The sequence below is a fragment of the Nicotiana tomentosiformis genome, chromosome 12 (assembly GCF_000390325.3).
Source record: "Nicotiana tomentosiformis chromosome 12, ASM39032v3, whole genome shotgun sequence".
NCBI lineage: Eukaryota > Viridiplantae > Streptophyta > Magnoliopsida > Solanales > Solanaceae > Nicotiana > Nicotiana tomentosiformis.
Window position 1 is genome coordinate 126,520,752 of NC_090823.1, and position 23,929 is coordinate 126,544,680.

At 38.0% G+C, this 23,929-nt stretch overlaps 1 long non-coding RNA gene and 2 pseudogenes across 1 annotated transcript in view; 1 reads left to right on the forward strand and 2 right to left on the reverse strand.

Moving 5' to 3' along the window:
* Positions 1–3,373: 3,373 nt before the first annotated feature.
* On the reverse strand, positions 3,374–4,534 carry LOC104103784 ((13S,14R)-1,13-dihydroxy-N-methylcanadine 13-O-acetyltransferase AT1-like; annotated as a pseudogene).
* A 1,530-nt stretch (positions 4,535–6,064) lies between these two features.
* LOC138903602 (acetyl-CoA-benzylalcohol acetyltransferase-like) lies at positions 6,065–7,541 on the forward strand (annotated as a pseudogene).
* A 534-nt stretch (positions 7,542–8,075) lies between these two features.
* The window catches only part of LOC138903627 (uncharacterized), a 123,834-nt gene continuing 107,980 nt past the window's right edge, over positions 8,076–23,929 (reverse strand). The window contains exon 2 of the long non-coding RNA XR_011412959.1: positions 8,076–8,420. This is a non-coding gene — a long non-coding RNA (uncharacterized lncRNA). The remainder of the gene's footprint in view (positions 8,421–23,929) is intronic.

The following is a 23,929-nucleotide window of genomic DNA, read 5'->3' on the forward strand; positions in this document are numbered from 1 at the left end:
CCAGAATGGAAATAGGAGCAGATCACTATGGATTTTGTTGTTGGGCTCCCACGGACTCAGAGGAAGTTCGATGCAGTTTGGATGATTGTGGATAGATTGACTAAGTCATCTCTTTTAATCCTGGGGTTACTACTTACTCTTCGGAGCAGCTCACTCGGGTTTATATTCGCGAGATTGTCAGGCTTAAAGGTATACCGGTATCTATCATCTATGACCGGGGTACATAATTTACATCACGGTTCTGGAGAACCGTACAATGTGAGTTAGGTACTCGGGTGGAGTTGAGTACATCATTTCACCCTCAGAAGAATGGACAGTCCGAGCGCACTATTCAAATAGTGGAGGATATGCTTCATGCATATGTGATAGATTTTGGGGGTGCTTGGGATTAGTTCTTTCCACTTGCGGAGTTTGCTTACAACAACACCTACCAGTCGAGCATTCAGATGGCTCCGTATGAGGCCTTATATGGGAGGTGGTGTCGGTCTCTAGTGGGTTGGTTTGAGTCGGGCGAGGCTAGAAGAGTTATGCGGATCGGAAGGTTCGTGATGTTTCATTCATGGTTGGTGAGCGGGTCTTGCTTCGGGTTTCACCTATGAAGGGTGTTATGATGTTCGGAAAGAATGGCAAGTTGAGCTCGAGGTATATCAGACCTTTTGAGATTCTTGAGAGAGTTGGAGAGGTGGCTTACAGACTTGCACTACCACCTAGTCTCATTGAAGTTAATCCAGTGTTCCATGTTTTCATGCTCCGGAAGTATAACGGTGATCCTTCTCATGTGTTAGACTTCAGCTTGGTCCATTTGGACAAGGATCTATCTTATGTTGAGGATCCAGTGACCATTTTGGACAGACATGTTAGAAAGTTGAGATCGAAAAGCATTGCTTCAGTAAAAGTACAATGGAGGGGTCATCCAGTCTAGGAGGCGACTTGGGAGACCGAGCATGATATGTGCAGTTGTTATCCTCATCTTCTCACCACTCCAGGTATAATTCTAAACCCGTTCGAGGATGAATGTTTGTTTAAGATGGGGAGGATGAAATGACCCAGCCAGTCGTTTTGAGAGTTGTAGCCCTGTCCCTCCATTTACTGCTCATTTTGCACTTTATAGCTGTTATGTAACTTGCCGGGGTAGTCGGTTCAGGTCCGGAGAGATTTCGGAATGAATTGAGACACTTAGTTTCAAGGTCGAAAGCTTAAGTTGAAAAGGTTGACCGGATGTTGACTTATGTGTAAATGACCCCTGAAAAGAGTTTTGATTATTCCAATAGCTCTGTATGGTTATTTTGGACTTTGGAGCGTGCCCGAAAAATTATTTGGAAGTCCGTAGTTAAATTAGTCTTGAAATGGCTAAAATAAAAATTAAGTTTGAAAGTTTGACCGGGGAGTTGACTTTTTGATATTGGGGTTGGAATACGATTCTGGAAATTTGAATAGGTTCGTTATGCCATTTTTGACTTGTGTGCAAAATTTGAGGTCAATCGGACTTGATTTGATTGGTTTCTGCATTGAATGTAGAAGTTGGAATTTCTTAGTTTCATTAGGCTTAAATTGAGGTATGATTTGTGATTTTAGCATTGTTTGATATGATTTGAGGCTTTGACTAAGTTAGTATGATGTTTTAGGACTTGTTGGTGTATTTGGTTAACGTACTGGGGGCCTCGGGTGAGTTTCGGAGGGTTAACAGATCAATTTTTGGACTTGGAATGCTGCTGGAATTTTTCTGATGTCTGCACATGGTTTCCTTCTTCGCGTTCGCTAGAAGGGTCTCGTGTTCGCGAAGAGGAACTGGAGGCAGGCGAGGTTGTTCATCGCGTTCGCGATATGGGGCTCGTGTTCGCGTAAGGCAAGGATGTGAGGCTAGGCATTCGCGATTGGGCATCGCGTTCGCGAAAGGGAAAATGGCTAGTAAGGATTTTTGTCTTCGCGTTCGCGAAGTGAAGGCCGTATTTGCGAACGTTCACCTGGTAAAGCATGTCATTCATGACTAAAGTCTTGCGTTTGAGAAGGGCAATTTTTGGGCAGCACAATTTTGTGCTTCGCGAACGCGAGAGAACTGTCGCATTCGCGAAGAAGAAAAGTCTGGAGAGAATGTTTAAGTTCTGAAAATGGATCTTACCGATTTGGAGCTCGGGGAGAGGCTATTTACGAGAGATTTTCAAGGAAAATATCGGGTTAGTGTTCTTAACTCAATTTTCGTTAAAGTACCCGAATCTATGGTAGTTTTTCACATTTAATTAGTGAATTAAGTTGGAAAATTTTGGAAACTCTCTTGGTTATATTTGAAGATTTGAGGGTCGAGTTGATGTCGGAATTTAGTAAAACTTTTATGGTTGGACTCGTGGTCGAATGAGCGTGCATATTTTGTAACTTTTGTCGAGTTTCGAGATGTGGGCCCCACAGGTAATTTTTGAGTTAAATTTCAGATTTTTTAAAAAAATTTATATTTTCATATGGAATAAATTTCAATAATTTGTTTTGATTAAATCGAATTAATTGTGACTAGATACGAGACTTTCGGAGGCTAATTCACGAGGTAAAGACACAGCAGAGTAAAGAATTACACAAGTCGAGGTAAGTGACTTGTCTAACCTTGTGTGGAAAAATTTCCTTTAGGATTGGTATTGAGATAAGGGTGGCTTGATACGCATGACTAGTGAGAAACTACTAGAAGTCATGCGGTGTGATAAGGGTGGCTAAAATGCGAGATGCTATTTCGGAAAAAAAATATTTTCTTTAAAATTAAATGTGAAGGCTCCCGCGGTGATATAAGGAAATGAGATATTGTAAATTTATTTATGATTTAGGACTACGAGGCTGTACCTCGGGAGTGCCCTTGTTGATATTTCTTTATCGTTGCACTGCCTTTGGTTATTTTTGGTATTTTTCTTAAAGTTGTAAATTTTTGTTTTCCTTCCGCGAGGTATTATTTGCCCTTATTCTGTGTAGTTAAATTGCGACATACTACTTACTTGATTCATCCCCATTGTTATTATTATTATTATTATTATTATTATTTTGTTAAACTTTTCACCCTGACTTTTATTATTCCATTAGGGCCTGACCTAACCTCGTCACTACTCTACCGAGGTTAGGTTTGGCACTTACTAGGTACCGCTGTGGTGTACTCATACTACGCTTCTGCACATCTTTTTGTGTAGATCCAGGTACTTCCTATCAGACCAGACATTAGTGAACTAGCCGTACGCGGAGACTTCAAGGTATATCTGCCAGCGTCCGCAGACCTCAGAGTCTCCTTCTATCCTTATTATGTTGTTTTCCTTATTCTCATTAGACTCTGATGTATAGAGACACTTAGAATAAATTCTTAGAAGCGAGTGACTTATTTCTACCGAGTTTTGGGAGTTGTAACTATTTGAATCGTTGTTTGATTTATTTTATATGTTGAGATTTGAGTTTCAGTTTTGCATTTCGCATAATTAATAGGCTTACCTGGTGTTAGAGACTAGGTGCCATCACGACATCCTACAGAGAAAAATTGGGGTCGTGACATTTTCACATCAAAAGCGGTGTGAACTCCCACAGCTCATACAAGAAATAATACGTAAACACACTCAAAACATGCATTTGTCATCCTTTATCAAGTGCTATAATCATTTCAACTCTTGAGGGCTTAAAGCATAAAGCTCTAGAATCCGTTGATTTTGTTAATTCTTCTGTGATCCTTGAAATAGAATCTTGGTTGATGTATAACTTCTTGGCATCTAGTATAGAGTCCATACGATTTTCCTGGGGGACACGAGGCAAGAGAATTTACGATACATCTCTTGGTGGGAAAATCTTAGCCATATTAAAGCTCAAAAAGTGGATTTTCTCTATAGGATTCCCCAATTTGCACACGTTTGACCGCTCGTGAACGAATGTGAAAGTTGTGAAATCATCCATCGCGGTATGTGCAGGGCTCATAGAAAGAGCCATGCTACCGCAATTGAATTTTGTGACTTGCACAATGCTAATTGGTGTTATGAACAAATTACTTTCATCAGCATCCCAAGTATCTTGAGGCCAACAAGATAAGGCATGATTGACATCTTTTTGTGCTTTCTCAAGAAAGCCATTGAGCTTACAATTTACCTTGGCGTTAACAAATTTAACCCCTTGATCGGCGCAGTGAATCGAGGAGTTATCCTCAGTAAATCTATCAGCAACTGGGTAAATATGGGTTAAAGTTTTAGATAAAGATTGCTCGAGCTGATCTTCAGCTGTACTATTATTGTTGGTGTTGTTGTTGCAAGGAGGATAGAAAAGAACAAGAGGTAAATGTGCCTCATCAGCTATTTGATCAAAGAATGATAGGTTGTAATTTTGAAGGTAATTTGGAGTTGGTGAAGATGGTTTTATCAACTTTGTTGTCAAGATTTTAACTTCCATGGTTTCCTTTTGGAAAATCATGGTATATAAATATGGTGATAATGGAAAAAGGGAAAACAAATTAAAGAACTGAAGAAGTTAGAGGTTCTTGAAGAATATGTCATCAACATCTCACGCCTTTCCCTTTATATAGGGAAAGTTATGGGTTCTGCCAACCCTAGCAGAGACACGAATTTACGGAAGGGGATTTAAAAATAATTCATGTTATATTTGTGATTTGAACTCATGATTTGAAGCAATTGTTAACACCCTTACCTAATTAATTAAAAAATTTCTTATGTCAAGAAAATTTAACTGTTTATATATAGAGTTTAAATTATATAAATCATTGGTATAAGGAATTTTACTGTTGTTTGTTATAGCATGTAACTTGTCTTAATTTTTTATTACAAATCCCTTTTTTTTTTATTTTAAAAAAAGGCTCATTTGTAGAAATCCTTTGAGAAACCTCATTGTGTAAAAAGGAAAAATTTATAAAGTCAACCCTCTCTATAACAATCCCGTTTGTTCCGATAGTTTTTAGCTTTTATAGTGAATGACTATTATACACTTAAACAACATTTGACGTCTAAATATTTTTGGCTATTATAGATAAAATTTATCCAAAAATTAATTATTTTTCCTTTTTTATTGTTATATACAAAAGATAAAAAAATTATTCAAATTTAAAATATCAAAAGATATGCATATTTCACTAGTTAAATATTTGAAGAAAGCTAATACATTATTAATAAATTCATAACTAAATGTATAAAGATTTAAACTCCAAGGCAGACATTTTAAAGTTACCAAAAAAAAAAAATTCTTTCAAGATTGATGGGCGAACTTTGTAATTGTAGCTTGTTTTGTAGATTTATTCTCTTACTAGTGATATAACGCTTGAATTGGCGAAGATTCGTATCCAAATTTTCAGCAAAAAAGTATCCAATAACTTTTCTTTGAAGACAATCTAAGAGATTAATATTTAAATTTTGTATCTAAATATATTTTGGAATTTGTTCCATGAAAAAGATAATATATGCAAATCTTCAAACCGTTTATCTTATGCAATATAGAAACTTTGTTTAATGGAAATGGTTGTGTGCATATTTTTAAAACTATTATTTGTAATCTTAATGATTCTATATGGCTATTATAGAGGGGTAATTTTACAAAAAATGTTCTGCTATAAATATGGTCGTTGCTATTATAGAGAGGTAATATATAACTTAAAAAATTGGTTCTGGGGAAAATTTAGCTTATATAGTGAATGACTGTTATATAAAGATGTTGTTATAGAGAGGTCACTACTCATTTTTACTCTATTTGCACAATATTTCAATTTTTCACTGAAGTAAATTCAATTGAATGCCCTTGCCTTACTTTAGCTCCCCCACCTACCAACGTGTTTAATATTATATTGATGGGGTGACCTATAAACATGTTTATCACAACAAAAAGTAGCAGTTCCATGTTTGGTAAGGAAAGTAGTTCAAAATAAGCCTTTTAACTAAGTAAAAATTGCAAATGATATAAATAAACTTCTGCAATAGTGCATTAGCAGTTCCATGTTTGGTAATGTTATGGAAATTTCCCATCTTTTGAAGATTTTTCAGAATTTTCCGAATATAAATAGGACCTGAAACTTCTGATATAAAAATTGTCTTCAATTTTTCTACAATTCTCTCTTTTTCTTAATTCCATAATATTTTTACCACATCAAAAATGGGTAGCCTTTGTGTTAATTTGAGTGACCAAATTCAAGTTGAAATCATTTCCAAGAAGCTTATAAAACCATCCTCTCCAACTCCTAATCACCTTCAAAATTTTAAGTTATCTTTCTTTGACCAAATAGCTGAGAAAACACATATGCCTCTTGTTCTTTTTTATCCACATAACCCCATCAACTCTTCCTACACCCATAATCATATGGTACAACAACTCGAAGAATCAGGATTATGACTCACGTTTATTCAGCTGCTGGTAGATTTTCTGAAAGTAAACGTTCAATCAATTGTCAAGATCAAGGTATAACATTCATAAAAGCCAACGTCAATTGTCAAATGGATGATTTTCTCCAACAAACACTGTACTAATTTCGACCTTCCATTGCATTTTTGGCCACAAGGAATTAAGAACGTCGACTAATTTGTTTACCACACCACTCATGGTTGTGCAAATTACAATTTTTCAATGTGGTGGATTCGCGTTATCTATGAGCACTGCACACCTTGCTATCGATGGATGGACGAGTTTTACGTTCATTTACGAGTAGTCAAAAGTGTGTAAATTGGGAATTCCAGCATCAATTTCATGAGCTTTAATTTGGTTAACATTTTTGGACCAAGAGACATATCCAAGATTTTTAAGCCTTCTGCTATTTTCCCTGGAAAGCGTCTAGACACTAAATTGGTTTCCAAAAAGTTTGCTATAGATGAAGTCTCTTTATTAAAAATCAGAGGCAAATTAACAAATTGTAACAATTCAGGTGTTTTAAGTTTTAAACCTTCACGAGTTGAGATGATCACAGCAATTTTATGGAGGGCTCTGCTTCGCGCTTCACAGGCAATATCAGGGAAATGGAAGCCATCATTAATGTCATTTCCATTGAATTTACGCGGTAAGCTTAAATATCCTGAAGCATATAACCCTTTTGGGAATTTCATAATTGAAATTCCATTAACATTTGAACCAAAAGTGACTGATATGGAGTTGCAAGACTTTATAATATTGATTAGAGAGAAAGTGCAGAAAATTATTAATTATTGTGACGTAGCTTCAGCTGACGATGTTGTTGACATGGTGGCTAATTTATATAACGAAAGTTATGGAGGACGAGAATGGGGAGCTAAAGATGATTTTGAGGAATTTACGTGCTCGAGTTTGTGCAGATTTCATATGCAAGAAGCTGATTTTGGATGGGGGAATCCAAGTTTAATGCATTTTGGATCAAGACATAATCAAGTGTTTTGGTTGTATTCTACACAATGTGGCACAAGTATTGCTGTGCAAATGGATTTGAAGGAAAATTACATGGACTTCATTGAACGTGACCAAGATTTCCTTGCTTTTACCAAGATTTAGGTTTTTGTTAAAGCTTCTATAAGTGATTTGTTGATCCAGGACGACGTGAATTTGGTTCTTAATAAAAAAAATATTATTTTCGTCAATTATTTTGTGGGTTACGGTTGAGGGTTAGTAGGCAGTAGAGCAATTTATCCTTCCGTGGGAAAACTTGGTTAGAGTTTAGAGCACCTTATTTGCTCAACCCTGTGCTTGTCAGTGTCATTATTATTATCCTATTACTGTTTTATTCTTCAAATTTATTATTGTTATTTCTACTTTTATTTGGGTATCTTTACTACTTTTTCTACTTTTTCTTTTCTTTTTACAGTATTTTCACCACAACATTTTACTCGTTTTTTTTTTTCTTTTTAAACTGTTTTTTTAAAACGCTTTTCTTGAGGGATGGTCTATTGAAAACAATTATGTTGTGAAATCTTTTTATTATTGTTCGGCCAAAGAGGTATTGAGATGAAAAAAGAAGTTTATAAAATTAAAATAAGTTTTAGGAGGTTATGAGTATTCCAATTCTTATTCCAAAATTCAAATCCTATATCACGTACAAAGATTAAGATCTCCTGACCAGCTTACAAAGAGACCATAGCAGTAGTATATAATTTTGGACCTAAAAACCCTTAGTCTACTAAGAACAAGCTATTGTACTTTTGTCCTTTGCACACAAAATAAATAGATAGTACAAAAGGTTTCAATCAAAAAAGCCCCAATTTTATTTTTATTTTTTGTTTTTAGGAATTGATATTCAAAATTCAATGCCCCAAACTCTTATAAGAACCTAAAACTTAAAGAAAGCCTTGATATCGCTGTCACATTCAAATAAGTGCATGTTATTTTCCTTCAAATCCACCTGCACACAATTCCCATTGCCACATTCTGCATCATACAACCAACAATACTGATTATGCCTTGAACCAAAATGCATTAAACATGGTTTTCCCCAACCAAAATCAGCTTCTTGTATAGAAAACCTACACAAACTTGAACTTGTGAACATGTCAACTTCATTATTTCCTCCCCATTCTTGCGCTACGAAACTGTCACGACCCAAATCTCCCTCCGTAGGATGTTGTGATGGCACCTAGTATTAGGGACACGGTAAGCCTAACATTTACTGAAATAATAATAATATTAATTAACGACTGACAAATGCGAAGTAGAATTCTCTATATAATACTTACAATCCCAAAACCGGTAGTACAAGTCATAAGCTCTACTGAGTTATTAGAAAGCCTACAAATACAGTTGTTTTGAAGTAGAGATAAAACAGTGCAAGTACAATATTAGAAGGTGACTCTGAAGCCTGCTAACGCACCAACAGGTTTACCTTAAGTCTCCACAGCAAGATCCGTACAGTTAGCTAACGGTCAACTAACTCCAAATTTACCTGGCTCTGCACAAAAATATATAGAAGTGTAGTATCAGTATACCACAGTCGATACCTAGTAAGTATCAAGACTAACCTCGGTGGAGTAGTGACGAGGTACAGACACTCACTAGTCTAATAACCTATGCAATATAGTATACAAAAATAATAGAAAATAATAGCAGTGATAACAACAATAATCAACTAGTGATGTAAACAGCAAGACAGCAAGAACACCATAAATATTGCCCAAATGAACAATGATCACAATCACAACCAATTAATCAAGTCCTTCAAAATATACATCTTTCATCTACTAGTTTTTTGAATAAAACTCTTTGGAAGAAAATCCTTTCAATTAAATATCTTATATCATATTCAAAAGTACGGGTCTCAGCCTCCCTTTCATATTCTCACGGCATATCGTGCCCATATCTCTATCACAACCGCACGGACAACTCCCGTGCCAAATATATCAATACATAAAATGTGCAAGATCAATTTATTTTCAATAACGTAAGCTTACAATTTTTAAACCAAGTAAGAATTTAACAAATAAGTGAGTTTATTTTAGAGATATGGAGGTGTTATTTTTTTTTTCTTTTTTTTTCCAGTTATTCTTTTTTTTTCACTCTCCTTAATTTGGTATTTTAGGCTAGTACCTTTTTTTGTTTGTACAAAAGTGCACCTTGTCGGTCTTTATATGGTTCCACCCAAAAGCTACCCAATCTGTTTCTTTACGCTTCTAGCTACTTAAGTGCTTTCGGAGGTAAAGGTTTAACAAGATTTGATTAACAACAAAGGAGATTCGGCTTGTAATGTGGTTGCCAAAGAACAGGTCTACAGGCTCAAAAGGGGTGACTATGGATAGTATTAGCATTGGTAGACAAATAAGCTATATGGTGTAACGACCCGCCCGGTCGTTTCGAGTATTACAACCGCGTCTCCCCATTTACTGCTCAAATTATGCTTTACGGTTGTTATTTAACTAGTTGGGGGTAATTGGTTCGGGTCCGATGAGGTTTTGGAATGATTTAGAATTTAGCACTTAAGTTGAAAAGGTTCACCGGATGTTGACTGATGTGTAACGACCCTGGAAAAGTTTTGCTAAGGAAATTTAGGTTTCGTGGTGCCGAATTAGGCTTACATGTTTGAGAATTTTATGCGGCTCGGACCTTTTGGATTGAACAATGCGCGAGGGAGTTAAAGAAAAATTTTTGGAAGAAAGATGCAATTCTGCGGTCCACTTTGTGGCTGCAGAATTACTCTGCAGGCCACATAGTGGGCAGAAGCTCGACATGTGTAAGTGCAAATTTGCGGTCGATTATTTGACCGCAGAACTATTTTGCGGTGCATTATGTGACCACAGAATAGGTCTGCGGGACGCATAGTGACCGCACACCCGGGCAGAAAATACCCAGTTCTGTGGAGCCATTTCGCGGACCGCATGTGCATTATGCGGTCGCATATGCAACCGCAGAGTATGTTTCAGAGCTTCATTTCTCTTGTTTTATAAACCCAACCCCGTTCTTATAAAACACTATTAGGGGTCATTTTGAAGGGTTTCATTTGATATTTTTGAGAGAGTTGAGAGCATCTTAGAGAGAGAAAGTGAAGACCTAGTCATTTGTTTATCAATTCTTGTTCAAGGTTTGAAAATTTCATAACGATCTTGCTAGGGCTTCAAAGAAGTAAGAATTTCTAACCATAGTCTTCAATTTTGAGTTTGGATAAAGATGGGTGATTGAGAGTACGATTCTTGGGTGTGAGAGTATTATATATACATGCACGTACCAATAAGGTTTGTGGAAAGATTGTTCGGTTCAAATAAGTAAAGATTGGGTTGAAAATGGTAGAAATCTTCAAACACTTTAATTGAAGAATTAAAGGTCGAGTTGATATCGGGATTTGGTGAAACTTGTATGGTTGGACTCGTGGTTCGATGGGCGTTCATAGTTTGTAATTTTTGTCGGGTTCCGAGACATGCGATTTTTGAGTGCAATTTCGGATTTTGATGGAAAATTAGTATTTTCATATGAAATTAATTCCTATAATTTGTTTTGACCAAATTGAATCATTTGTGGCTAGATTTGAGGCGTTTGGAGGCCGATTTGCGAGGCAAAGGCATTGCAGAATAAAGAATTAGACGGTTTGAGGTAAGTAACAGTCCTAAATTTGGTCCTGAGGGTATGAAACCCCAAATTATATGTTATGTGATTGGTTTTGAGATGACGCACATGCTAGGTGATAGGCGTGTGGGCGTGCACCGTACGAATTGTGACTTGGACAATTCCATGGAACTGTGTAGTTGAATAATCTGTTGATATCCGTACAATTTTCCACGTATTAGAGAAATTGAACTATAAATCATGATCAAGCCATGTGTTGACACTGTTGGGACACACAAAGGTCGTTTACATGTTGAATTATCTGTCAATATTAATGTTCTGTACTCAATCACGGTTTTACTTGCATATGACATCATAGTCTCTATTATTCATAATTGATGCATCATATCATTGCTGTTTGGGCTGCTTATCATGATTTTCAAGAGCCCGAGAGACTGGAGAGGTTGATGACTGAGTGAGGCCGAGGGCCTAATTGTGAGGATATTTATGGGATTGGGCTGCACGCCGCAACATATTTTATTGATTTATGCCATGATTGGCTTGATATAGCGCTTGGGTTGAAGGAGCACCTCCGGAGTCTGTGCATACCCACTAGTGAGCGCAAATACCTACTGAGTGCGAGTGCCGAGTGCTGAGTGATTGAGAGGAAAGAGTGATTGTGAGGTTGGAGTTAATGGGAGCACTGAGTGATTGTTTCTCTGAGAGGATGTATTGATGTCATTATTGCTGCATTCAATTTAGAAATTACCGTGGAGCTTTAAATGTTGAACTTGAAAGCATGCCTACCTTTTTATGTTGGAAAGTATTGTATTTGGACTTAGTTGTGAAGCTTGTCATTATCTTCAGTTATTTATTTAGTATTATTACTTACTGAGTTGGTTGTACTCATACTACACCCTGCACTTCGTGTGCAGATCTAGGTGTGCCCGGACACAGTGAGTGTTGATTCCTTCGCACAGTTGATTTTTCGGAGATTCTAACGTAGCTTCTGTGTTTCGCAGACCTTGTCTCTCCTTCCCTATCTTTTGTTTGTTGTATTTGATCTCAGACTATTATAGACCGTGTTTTCCAAAGTAGTGATGTATAGATGTTTATGTACTAGTGACACCGGGTTTTGAGAGTGTATTTATTTATATTATTTGTGGGATTTTCTTTTAAACTTAATTATTATGTTTTCAGTTTAAAAGAAATTGTGGGTTATTGGTGTTATCGGCTTGCCTAGTATTGAGATAGGCGCCATCACGATAGGCATGATTTTTGGGTCGTAACAAGTTGGTATCAGGGCCTAGGTTATATAGGTCTCACGAGTCATGAGCAGATTTAGTAGAGTCTTACGGATCGGTACGGAGAAGTTTGAACTTATCTTCGAGAGGCTGTCGAACCCTTAGGAAAATTTCACTTTCTTGTATTCGGTCGTGCGAACTTGTTGATTTCGGAAACTAAAATTCTATTATTCTATTCTCTCACAGATGGTAAGAACACGTACTACCAAATCGGACGGTCAGCCACCTGTGCCACCGGTTAGGCCCGCGATAGGCCGGGGCCGTGGTAGAGGCCGGGGCCGAGGTAGAGGTCGGGGTTTCGCTCGTACAGCAGTTGGAGCAGCACCTGTAGCACCACCAGTTGCTCCAGCTTAGGAGCAGATTCCAGATGTAGTTGAGCCGGCGGGACCAACTCAGGCACCAGTTGTGCCCATTGAGATTCCAGGTCTACAGGAGGTTTTGGTTAAGATATTGACCATTTTCACAGACCTTGCTCAGGTGGTTTCTTGTCAGGCCGGGGGAGGTACTCATACCCTTGTTGTCCGTACTCCAAAACATGTAGTGCAGGGACTTTAGATTCCTAGGGCACTACCAGCCCAGCCGGTTGCAGCTGCTCAAGCCCCGATAGTTCCTGTTATGGATGATGATGAGCAGAGGAGACTTGAGAGATTTGGGAGGCTTCGACCTCCATCATTTAGTAGTGTTGAGTCATAAGATGCTTAGGGTTTTCTGGATAAGTGCCAGCGGATGCTTCAAACAACGTGTATTCTGGAGACCAGTGTGGTCTCGTTCACTACTTTTTAGTTTTTTGGGGCTGCCTTTAGATGGTAGGAGGCTTATGAGAGGCATAGGCCGGTCGGCGCATCACCACTTACGTTGTAGTAGTTCTTTGTTCTCTTTTTATAGAAGTTCATGCCCCAGTCTCGCAGAGAGGAGATGCGTAGACAGTTTGAGCAGTTACATCAGGATGGCATGTTTGTGACGCAGTACGAGATGAGATTTTCTGAGTTGGTTCGTCACGCAATTTGGTTGGTTCCCACTGATAGGGAAAGGATTAGAAGGTTCATTGATGGCCTCACATATCAGCTGCAGTTACTTATGACTAGGGAGAGGGTATCTGGTGCTACTTTTGACGAGGTGGTTGACATTGCTCGGCAGATAGAGATGGTCCGTAGCCAGGAGCGTGGAGAGAAGGAGGCAAAGAGGCCTCGTGGACCTGGTGGTTTCAGTAGTGTTCCTTTAGGGGGCAGTTTTACCACGACAGGGTTCGTCCTTACAGGCACACTCAGACAGGTCGTCCAGTTCACCTTGGTGCATCATCCAGCCATAGTTCATACAGTTCTCATAAGGGTCAGTCATCTCTCAGCGCCCTTCTAGCCCAGAGTTCGTCCTGTGTCCCTTCAGTTCAGGGTTCATTTGCATCGGGTGCTTCTAGCGGTTATTTTGGTTCTCGAAGCCCGATTCAGTCCTCACCACCACCAGTACCGGGGAATTGCATTGAGTGCGGGGAGTTTGGGCATATGTGGAGGTAGTGCCCTCGTCTCCCGGGAGGTCCAGTGCAGCAGAGGAGTCATACTACGACTTTAGAACCAGTTACTTTGCCACCCGCCCAGCCAGCTCGGGGTAGGGCTCAGTCAGCTAGGGGTCGCCCAAGAAGGGGGGCCGATCAGGTGGCGGTTAGGCCAGATGTTGTTGCTTCAGATGCAGTGATAACAGTTATTGTCTTATTGTGCCACAAGTAAGATTTTATATTATTTGACCCTGGTTTCACTTATTCGTATGTATCATCGTACTTTTCTCATTATCTGGATATGTCCCGTGAGTTCTTAGTTTCACCTGTTCGTGTATCTATGCTGGTGGGAGATACTATTATTATGGACCGTGTGTATCGGTCATGTGTGGTAACAATTGGGGGTCTTGAGACTAGAGTTGATCTCTTATTGCTTAGTATGGTTGATTTCGATGTAATCTTGGGTATGGATTGGTTGTCTCCATGTCATACTATTATGTACTATCACACATAAACTGTGACATTGGCGATGCCGGGGTTGCCGAAGGTTGAATGGAGAGATTATCTAAACTATGTTCCCAGCAGGTTAATCTCTTATTTGAAGGCCCAACGTATAGTTGGAAGGGGTGTTTGTCCTATTTGGCCTTTGTGAGAGATGTTGATGCAGACATTCCTAATGTTGATTCTGTACCGGTAGTGCGAGACTTTATAGATGTATTTCCTGCAGACCTGTCGGGTGTTCCACCCAACAGGGATATTGATTTCGGTATTGACTTGGTGCCGGGCACTCAACCCATTTCTATTCCTCCATATCATATGGCACCAGCTGAGCTAAAAGAATTAAAAGAGCAACTTCAAGAACTCCTTGATAAGGGGTTTATTAGGCCTAGTGTGTCACCTTGGAGTGCACCAATTCTGTTTGTAAAAAAAAAAGATGGTACTATGTGGATGTGCATTGACTACAGGCAGTTGAACAAAGTTACAATCAAGAATAAGTATCCTTTGCCGCGTATTGATGATTTATTTGACAAGCTTCAGGAAGCGAGGGTATTCTCAAAAATTGATTTGAGATCAGGGTATCACCAGTTGAAAATTCGGGATTCAGATATTCTAAAGGCGACGTTTAGGACCCGTTACGGTCACTATGAATTTCTCGTGATGTCTTTTGGTCTGACCAACGCCCCAACAACATTTATACACTTGATGAATAGTGTATTCCAGCCATATCTTGATTCATTTATCATAGTATTTATTGATGATTTCCTTGTATACTCACGTAGCTAAGAGGAGCATGCACAACACTTGGGTATTGTGTTACAAAGGCTGAGAGAGGAGAAACTTTATGCTAAATTCTCTAAGTGAGAGTTCTAGATTAGTTTGGTGGCATTCTTGGGGCACATAGTGTCTAGTGAAGGGATTAAGGTGGATCCGAAGAAAATAGAGGCAGTTCAAAGTTGGCCCATGCCATCTTCAGCTACTGAGATTCGAAGTTTTCTCGGCTTGGCCGGTTATTATCGTCGCTTTATGAAGGGTTTCTCGTCTATTGCATCGCCTTTGACTAAATTGACCTAGAAAGGTGCCCCATTCAGGTGGTCGGATGTATGTGAAGGGAGCTTTCAGAAGCTCAAGACAACTTTAACTACAACCCCAATATTGGTGTTGCCTACAGGTTCAGGGTTTTATACTGTGTATTGTGATGCATCGCGTATTGGTCTCAGCGCAGTGCTGATGCAAGACGGTAGGGTGATTGCCTGTGCGTCCAAACAGTTAAAGGTACATGAGAAGAATTATCCGGTCCACGACCTTGAGTTAGCAACTATTGTTCATGCCTTAAAGATTTTGCGGCATTATTTGTACGGTGTCCATTATGAGGTTTATACCGATTATCGGAGTATGCAGCATCTGTTTAAATAGAAGGATCTGCATTTGCGGCAGTGGAGGTGGTTGGAGTTTCTTAAGGATTATATTATCACCATTCTCTATCATCCCGGAAAGGCCAATGTGTTGGCTGATGCCTTGAGTCGTAAGGCGGAGAGTTTGGGTAGCTTATCATACTTACCGGTAGTATAAAGGCCTTTAGCCTTGGATGTTCAGGCCTTGGCCAACCGGTTTGTCAGATCGGATATTTTCGACCCGATCCGAGTTTTGGCTTGTGCGGTTTCTCAGTCTTCTCTTTATGATCGTATTAGAGAGCGTTAGTATGATGACCCCCATCTACTTGTCCTTAATGACACGGTTCAGCACGGTAATGCCAAGGAAGTCACTATTAGGGATGACGGTGTATTACGGATGCAGGGTAGGCTACGTATGCCTAATGTAGATGGTTTGCGTGAGTTGATTCTCAGGAGGCTCACAATTCGCGGTACTCCATTCACCCAGGTGTCACGAAGATGTATTAGGACTTGATACTACTCTATTGGTGGAGGCGGATGAAGAAAGACATAGTGGAATATGTAGCTCGGTGCCTAAATTGTCAGCAGGTGAAGTATGAGGATCAACAACCAGGTGGATTGCTTCAGAAGTTAGAGATTCCAGAATGGAAATGGGAGCAGATCACTATGGATTTTGTTGTTGGGCTCCCACAGACTTAGAGGAAGTTCGATACAGTTTGGGTGATTGGGGATAGATTGACCAAGTCATCTCATTTAATTCCTGGGGTTACGGATGCAGGGCAGGCCATGTGTGCCTAATATAGATGGTTTGCGGTACTACATTTATCCAGGTGCCGCAAAGATGTATCAGGATTTGAGGTAGCACTATTGGTGGAGGAGAATGAAGAAAGATATGGTTGGGTTTGTAGTTCGATGTTTAAATTGTCAATAAGTGAAGTACGAGCATCAAGGACCGGGTGGATTACTTCAGAGACTTGAAATTCCGGAGTGGAAGTGGGAGTGTATTACCATGGACTTCATAGTTGGGCTCCCACGGACTATGAGGAAGTTCGATGCTGTTTGGGTGATTGTAGATCGACTGGCCAAGTTCGCACATTTTATTCCAATCAGTACTACTTATTCTTCGGAGCGGCTGGTTGAGATTTATATCCGTGAGATTGTTCGCCTACACGGTGTGCTAGTGTCCATCATTTCAGATCGGGGCACACAATTCACATCACAGTTTTGGAGACATTATTGATATCGGGGTCAAAATTCGATTCCATAAATTGGAACAGATCCATTAGGTCATTTATTACTTGTGTACAAAATTTGAAGACATTCCGGATTGTTTTGATACGCTTCGGCGCAAATTATAGAATTTGGAAATTTCATAACTCATAATTCGATTTAAGGCGTGATTCATTGTTTCGGCATTGTTTGATATAATTTGAAGCCTCGACTAAGTTTGTATCATGTTTTGGGACTTGTTGGTATGATTTGACGGGGTCCCGAGGGGCTTGGGTGTATTTTTGGATCATTGGTTGAGAGATTAGTAAAGTTAAAAAATTTGGGAGTTTGACCACGGTCAATATCGGGTAAAGACGACCTCTTTTCAGTGTTTTGAGTGTGCGAGCAGGTCTGTAGCATATTTTATGATTTAAATTCATATATGGTTTGTGTCCGGGAGGTTCCGGATGAGTTTCAGGGTGGTTTCGGATCATTTCAGAGAAGTTTGCTAGTTTCTGGTGAGGTACTGTTCATTCGCAATTGCGAACCATTTATCGCAATTGCGAAAACACTGTTCGTTCGCAATTGCGAACCATTTATCGCAATTGCGAAAACACTGTTCATTCGCAATTGCGAACCATTTATCTCAATTGCGAAAATAGTGTTCACTTGCAATTGCGAACAATTTGTCCGCAAATGCGAACCTGGGCAGAAACTTAAGGAATGAAAATCTGTCATTTCTTCATTTTCGATTGAGATTTTTGAAGCTCGGTTTTTCGGCGATTTTGAGGATTTCTTCACGACTTCGACTGGGGCAAGTCTTCTATATCCGAAAGTGATTATATTTCATGAATCTATGGTTATATGCATCGTTTAATTCGAGTTTTAATGGAGCAAATTGGAATTTTTGTAAAACTTTTTCGAAAATAAAAATTTAAGATTTGGAGGACGATTTATTATTGAACTTCGATAAAATTGGTATGGTTGAACTCGTATCGGAATGGGTATTCGGATTCTGTGAATATTCTGCCGGGTTTCGAGAGGCGGGCCCCGCGTTGACTTTTGGTTGATTTTTTAGAACAAAATTTTAAATCGACATTTTATTATCCGGAATTATTTCCGATGAATTTTAGTGAAGTTATACAATTAATTTGGATAGATTTGAGCTATCTGGAGGTCAATTCAAGTAAGAAGGCGATTTTAGAATATCGGCATAACTTCAAAAAGGTAAGTATCTTACCTAACCTTGAGTGAGGGAATTACCCTTTAGGCATCGAGTCTTTTATGCCATTTGTGAAATGTGAAAAAATAAAACGTGTACGCGAGGTGACGAGTACGTACTCGGGCTTATATGTGCAAATCTTATTGGTTTAAAGTCTTAAGCATTTTATATAGTAAAATGGATAATTGTTGGTATTTATTAAATCCTCTATTTGCAGTGCCTCAATCCTTGTTGTCGAATTTATTTTTATATGATGATTTGGTGTGATTGCCACCTTGATTGTTATAAGAATACCGTGTTTTTGTTGAGTTCATATTTTCTTGAGATAATTTCATTATGGATTATTCATTTGCAAATAATTTATTTAATAATTTTAAAAGGAGGCAAAGTGTTAAATTTTGAAATATTATTCTGTTGAGTGGTTTACTCCCGGATATTTTTGTTAAGATTTTGTGCACATTATGGTCGAGCCATGGGTTCTTTATTGTGGAAAATAATGTGTTGTTGATTTCTGTGGCAAGTTGTAATATTTAAGCGCTGGTAGTGCAATTTATGAGATGTCGTGATAATGTTGGGAGGTTTGTTCGGGTGTTTGCACGAAGTTTATGCCATGCTATTGTTACTATTGATATATGCACATGCGGCGTGACAAGGCGGACTCTATATATATATATATATATATATATATATATATGGGTTTGCGCATGTGGCGAGACAAGGTGGAAATATTATTATGCACATGCGGCGAGATAAGGCGGGCATTTACTTTATTATTGCGCACGTGGCGAGACAAGGTGGGCTATGTCGGGGATTGATTTGTGATGACGTGTGTTGGCCTGGGGGCATTGTTGTTGAAATTTTATTTTTCTTTTGGGACTAGGAGGCGGTACCTCGTTGATATTTCTCTATGGCTGCACTTGCCTTTGGTTATTTTATTTTTCTATAATACGTAAATTCTTGTATTCTCCGTGATGTATTATTTGACTTAATATTAAGTGTTTTGTATTTATTGTCGTATTATGTTGGCTTTGGCTTTTTCGTAGGAGACTCTGAGGATTTGTATTTCTGTTTTGTACTTGTTCTTAATGATTGAGTTGTTTTAAATAAAAGAATTACTATTATGTTTTAATTTAATCAGTTTTATATCCAAATCAGTAGCTTATCTTATGCTTTATTTTAACTGAAATGTCACTTTCCCCACTCAAACTATTTCAAAAAATAAACTCATTTCTTTGTTGAATATTTACTTGGTTTAAAAGTTGTAATCTTACTTTATTGAAAATAAATTGATCGTGCAGATTTTATGTATTGATATATTTGGAACGAGAGTTGTCCGTGTGTTTGTGATAGAGATATGGGCACGAGTTGCCGTGAGAATATGAAAGGGGGCTGAGACCCGTATTTTATGATTTTTACATAAGGATTATTTATTTGAAGAAATATATTTGTAGGGTATTTATTCGAAAGAATTATATGTGAATGATTTATATTTGAAGGACTTGTTTAATTGGTTGTACTTGTGTTTCTTATCGTCTGAGTAATAATTATGGTGTTCTTGATGTCTTGCTGTTTATATCACTAGTTGGTTATTGTGGCTATCACTGCTATTTGTTCCCTATTATTTTGTATGCTATATTGCACAGGTTATTGGACAAGTGAGTGTCTTGACTGTATCTCGTCACTACTCCACCGAAGTTAGTCTTGATACTTACTGGGTACCGACTGTGGTGTACTCATACTACACTTCTGCACATTGTTTTGCAGATCCAGGTAATGCGGAGTCAGTTGATCGATCGCTAGCAGTACGGATCTTGCTGTGGAGACTCAAGGTAAATATGTTGCTACGTTCGCAGGCTTTAGAGTCAGCTTCTGATATTGTACTTGCACTGTTTTATCTCTATTTCAAAACAGATGTATTTATTGGCTTTCTAGTAACTCAGTAGAGCTCATGACTTGTACTACCGAGTTTTGGGATTGTAAGTATTATATAGAGATTCATATTTCGTATTTGTCAGTCGTTAATTAATATTGTTATTATTTCAGTAAATGTAACGACCCAACTTGTCATTTTAAGAATTAACGCCCCGTTCAGCTACTTAAGGTCTCGAGCAGCTTCGTAATATGTATTATGACCCGCGTGTGTGGTCGAGTTTGATTTTCGGAAGATTCAGAATTTAATTAGAAGAACAATTCTCATTTTGAAGCTTAAAATGAAAAGAGTTCACCAGAGTTTGACTTTTGAGTAAACGACTCCGGAATAGAATTTTGATGCTGTCAATAGCTTCGTATGGTGATTTCAGACATAGGCATGTGTCCAGATTTAGATTTGGAAGTCCATAGGACAATTTAACGCTTTTTGGCGAAAGTTGGAAAATGAAAGATTTTTAGAAAGTTTGACCGAGAGTTGACTTTATTGATATCGGGGTCGAAATTTGATTCCGGAAATTGGAGCAGATCCATTATGTCATTTATGACTTGTGTGAAAAATTTAAAGTCACTCCGGATTGATTTGATACGCTTCGGCGCAAATTATAGAATTTGGAAATTTCATAACTCATAATTCGATTCGAGGCGCGATTCATTGTTTCGGCATTTTTTGATGTGATTTGAAGCCTCAACTAAGTTTTTATCATGTTTTGGGACTTGTTGTTATGATTTGTCGGGGTCCCGAGGGGCTTGGTGTATTTTTGGATCATTGGATGAGAGACTAGTAATGTTAAGAAATTTGGGAGTTTGACCATGGTCAATATCGGGTCAAGACGACCTCTTTTCAATGTTTTGAGTGCGCGAGCAGGTCCGTAGCATATTTTATGATTGAAATTCATATATGGTTTATGTCCGGAATATTCCGGATGAGTTTCAGGGTGGTTTCGGATCATTTCAGAGAAGTTTACTGGTTTCTGGTGAGGTACTGTTCATTCGCAATTGCAAACCATTTATCGTAATTGCAAAAACACTGTTCATTCGCAATTGCGAAAACACTGTTCACTCATAATTGCGAACAATTTGTCCGCAAATCCGAACCTGGGCAGAAACTTAAGGATTGAAAATCTGTTATTTCTTCATTTTCGATTGGGATTTTTGGAGATCGGTTTTTGGGCGATTTTGAGGATTTCTTCACGACTTCGACTGGGGTAAGTGTTCTATATCCGAAAGTAATTATATTTCATGAATCGATTATTATATTCATCATTTAATTCGAGTTTTAATGGAGGAAATTGGCATTTTTGTTAAACTTTTCAAAAAAGAAAATTAAGATTTGGAGGACGATTTGTTATTGAAATTCGATAAAATTGGTATAGTTGAACTCGTATCGGAATAGATTTTCGTATTCCGTGAAAATTCTGTCAAGTTTCGAGCGGCGGGGCCCCGCGTTGACTTTTGGTTGACTTTTCAGAATAAAATTTTAAGTCGACGGTTTATTATCCGAAATTAATTTCGATGAATTTTAATGAAGTTATACAATTAATTTGGATAGATTTGAGCTATCTGCAGGTCAATTCAAGCAAGAAGGCAATTTTGGAATATCGGCATAACTTCAAAAAGGTAAGTATCTTGCCTAACCTTGAGTGGGGGAATTACCCCTTAGGCATCGAGTCTTCAGTGCCATTTGTGAAATGTGAAAAACAAAAAAAAACCGTGTACGCGAGGTAACGAGTATGTACTGGGGCTTATATGTGAAAATCTTATTGGTTTAAAGTCTTAAGTATTTTATGTAGTAAAATGGATAATTGTTGGCATTTGTTAAATCCTCTATTTGCAGTGCCTCAATCCTTGTTGTCGAATTTGTTTTTATATGATGATTTGATGTGATTGCCACCTTGATTGTTATATGAATATCGTGTTTTTGTTGAGTTGATATTTTCTGGAGATAATTTCATTATGGATTTTTCATTTGCAAATAATTTATTTAATAATTTTAAAAGGAGGCAAAGTGTTACATTTTGAAATATTATTCTGTTGAGTGGTTCACTCCCGGATATTTTCGTTAAGATTTTGTGCACATTATGGTCGAGCAATGGGTTCTTTATTGTGGAAAATAATGTGATGTTGATTTCTGTGGCAAGTTGTAATATTTAAGCACTTGTGGTGCAATTAATGAGATGTCGTGATATTGTAGGGAGGTTTGTTCGGGTGTTTGCCTGAGGTTTATGTTCTGCTATTATTACTATTGATATATGCACATGCGGCGTGATAATGTGGGCTATATATATATTTGTGGGTTTGCGCATGTGGCGAGACAAGGTGGGAATATTATTATGCGTGTGCGACGAGATAAGGCGGACATTTACTTTATTATTGCGCACGTGGCGAGACAAGGTGGGCTATGTCGGGGATTGATTTGTGATGACGTGTGATGGCCTGGAAGCATTGTTGTTGAAATTTTATTCATGATTTGGGACTACGAGGCGGTACTTCGGGAGTACCCTTTTGTTGATATTTCTCTATGGCTGCACTTGCCTTTGGTTATTTTATTTTTCTATAATACGTAAATTCTTGTATTCTCCGTGATGTATTATTTGACTTAATATTAAGTGTTTTGTATTTATTGTAGTATTATGTTTGCTTTGGCTTTTTCGTACGAGACTCTGAAGATTTGTATTTCTGGTTTGTACTTGTTCTTAATGATTGAGTTGCTTTAAATAAAAGAATTACTATTATGTTTTAATTTAATAAGTTTTATATCCAAATTAGTAGCTTATCTTATGCTTTTTGTTAAACTGAAATGTCACTTTCCTTACTCAAACTATTTCAAAAATAAACTCATTTCTTTGTTGAATATTTACTTGGTTTAAAAATTGTAATCTTACTTTATTGAAAATAAATTGATCGTGCAGATTTTATGTATTGATATATTTGGCACGAGAGTTGTCCGTCTTCTTGTGATAGAAATATTGGCACGAGGTACCATGAGAATATAAAAGGGGGCTGAGACCCGTATTTTATGATTTTTACATAAGGATTATTTATTTGAAGAAATATATTCGTAGGGTATTTATTCGAAAGAATTATATGTGAAGGATTTATATTTGAAGGACTTGTTTAATTGGTTGTTCTTGTGTTTCTTATCATCTGAGTAATAATTATGGTGTTCTTGCTGCCTTGCTGTTTATATCACTAGTTGGTTATTGTTGCTATCACTGCTATTTGTTCCCTATTATTTTGTATGCTATATTGCACAGGTTATTTGACTAGTGAGTGTCTTGACTGTACCTTGTCACTACTCTACCGAGGTTAGTATTGATACTTACTAGGTACCGACTGTGATATACTCATACTACACTTCTGCATATTTTTGTGCAGAGCTAGGTAATGTGGAGTCAGTTGATCGATCGCTAGCAGTACAGATCTTGCTGTGGAGTCTCAAAATAAACCTGTTACTGCATTCGCAGGCTTCGGAGTCACCTTCTGATATTGTACTTGCACTGTTTTATCTCTATTTGAAAGCAGTTGTATTTATAGGCTTTCTAGTAACTCAGTAGAGCTTATGACTTGTACTACCGAGTTTTGGGATTGTAAGTATTGTATAGAGATTCATATTTCGTATTTGTCAGTCGTTAATTAATATTGTTATTATTTCAGTAAATGTTAGGCTTACCTAGTTCCTAAGACTAGGTGCCATCACGACATCATACAGAGGGAGATTTGGGTCGTGACAGGAGGATATGCTACGCGTTTGTGTGATTTATTTTAGGGGTTCTTGGGATCAATTTATGCCACTGGTAGAGTTTGCTTACAATAACATCTACCAATCGAGCATTTAGATGGCTCGGTATGAGGCTTTATATGAGAGACCCGTGTTGGTCTCCGGTGGGTTGGTTTGAGGCGGGTGAGGCTAGGCTATTGGGTACTTATTTAATTTAGGAGGCTTTGGAGAAGATTAAATTGA